At 34.1% G+C, this 2308-nt stretch overlaps 1 long non-coding RNA gene across 2 annotated transcripts; it reads left to right on the forward strand.

Moving 5' to 3' along the window:
* The first annotated feature begins 8 nt into the window (after positions 1 to 8).
* Positions 9 to 1937, forward strand: LOC109586038 (uncharacterized). 2 transcript variants are annotated; one of them, XR_002186781.1, is made up of 7 exons: positions 9 to 92; positions 145 to 702; positions 752 to 938; positions 1043 to 1288; positions 1333 to 1496; positions 1547 to 1693; positions 1745 to 1937. It is a non-coding gene; the product is annotated as an uncharacterized LOC109586038 (long non-coding RNA). The 2 variants fall into 2 exon arrangements; XR_002186782.1 differs by lacking the exon at positions 1333 to 1496.
* The last annotated feature ends 371 nt before the right edge of the window (positions 1938 to 2308 follow it).

Genomic DNA, 2308 nt, shown 5'->3' on the forward strand with positions numbered 1-2308 from the left:
ATTATTAGAACTTTCTCATACAGTTCATCATTTGATGGTACTGAAATGTCATGGGATTCAGATATATTAATGGAAGATAACTCTGACATAGAGTAAGTGCTATAACGCTTGCACATGCAATACTATTTGTATTTTGAATTCTAGAAGCTATAGAAATGATATAAACACCGAAGATGCCTGTAAATTGTACATAGAGGAAAAAAATTTATAGTTTTTAAATCATGCTTGCTAGGCCTATTTCAACAATGTGCAAACTGTAAATCGGAGGTTGAAATTGACTTGTGAACAATTGGAACATTTTTATCTGTCAAGCAAACATGTAATGTATGTTCACATACTCGAATACAGCATAGCCAACCAGTTAGTCAAGGTTATCCAATTGGGAATATTTTAATGTCATCAGCGTTACTATCAGCAGGATTGTTGCCAAGTCCAGTAATTCGATTCTTTCAATTTATGAACTGTGCATCTATTGCAAAATCTACATTCTTTCGACATCAGAATACATCTGTTCAACCAGCCATTAGATTAGAATGGGAAAAAATCCAATCAGAAATAATATCATCTTCGAAGGCTAGTGGCAATAAATTATCAATTGGAGGTGATGGAAGGTGCGTCAGCCCGGGATACAGTGCAAAATATGGATCATACACATTGATGGACTTGGAACGTGGTCTAGTTATTGATTCACAACTAATACAGGTGCTTTTTTCCCAATATAATATTTTAGAAAATATTAATTATTTAATAGAGCAATGAAGTGTAGGGAAGTACCAACATGGAAAAAGAGGGCTGCATAAGAGGAATGACATTTTTGAAGAAACAAGAATTAGATGTAAATGTGTTAGTCACTGACAGACATGTTGAAATAACAAAGTGGATGAAGGACCACATGACAGGAATTCAGCACAAATTTGATGTATGGCATCTGGCCAAAGGTAATATTAATAGTATACAGTGTCTAAAATAAATACATGCAACTACTACTCCGACTGTTTATGGTACATGCACACATGTATCTGACATTTGTTTAAACATGTAGGACTTCAGAAAAAACTTGATAAGCTAGCAAAGAAGAAAGGAAGTGACACTATTGCTGAATGGACACGTAGCATAGTGAATTATCTGTACTGGTCAATAATGTCAACAAAAGAAGATAATGAAGACCTTATTCTAGAAAAATGGGTGTCAATATGCAATCATATACATAACAAGCATCAAGGGCATGGCAAGTTGTACTAAAAGTGCTCTCATGGCCCACTTGGAAAATGCAAATGAATAAAAAGAAGTGGGTACAGATACTAAATAAGTATTATGTTAAATTCTATATAGATACACAGGCCAGTATCACTTTACTTTCTGTCATTTAAAACAAGCATTTGTGTACGGGTATTGCTAAATGCTCAAATACTTTCCAAACATCAAAATTGGAAGCGTATCATAGCATGGTGAATCATTTTGCACCCAAGCATACTGCTCTTTCGTATGTTAGCTAGGTACTATTAACTTATTGATTAATATTTATCAGACATGCATTATATAATAGGTTGCAACTTTCTGCTTTGCATTTCAATAAAAATGCTGGGAAGAACAAGCAATTACTAAATCTGGAGAGAAAAGATATAGCATTTTATTTCCGAAATTCAAAAAGGAGGTCACACTGTGAGAAAAATTACAGAGAGTAGCTCATAAGGTAAAATTGATGTAACAAATCCTGTATTTCATTATTGAAATATATCTTTAGGCTATACACATGATGTAATGATAGAAGCAATCAAATTGGCTATCAACAATGTTACAATTCACACTACTACCAATCCACCACCTACATTAGCTAGTCAATATGAGAAACCATCAAAACCAGATACTATAACACAGCACATGAGTAGATTCAACTAAATTAATTTATAATTTAAAACCAATATAATGTGATGAATGTGTTGGAAAGGTGTGTCTTATTTTGGTTACACTACACGATGGCAATACCACACAAACATCACGCCCTAGCTATTGCCAGCACCATCTGGTTAATTGTCTGTAGGCAATATTCCTCAGCTTGCTATAGTGATTAACAATAAATTTTTTCACAAAATTTCAAAATCTTACTCATAAATTGGGCCATGGTAATAGTTACCATAGTGTTGACCATAAAAATAAAAAGCTGTCTGGAGAACCCATTGATCTAGGCAGACACTGGAAAATCCAGGATGAATTGTTATGCATGTAGGTATCGGGGATGGTAATTCATTGATTTTTGTAGATATTTGAGGCATTTCACGACGGCGCACACATTCTGCTACAGTAGGCA

The sequence above is a fragment of the Amphimedon queenslandica genome, unplaced genomic scaffold (assembly GCF_000090795.2).
Source record: "Amphimedon queenslandica unplaced genomic scaffold, v1.1 AMPQUscaffold_12963, whole genome shotgun sequence".
Classification (NCBI taxonomy): Eukaryota; Metazoa; Porifera; class Demospongiae; order Haplosclerida; family Niphatidae; genus Amphimedon; species Amphimedon queenslandica.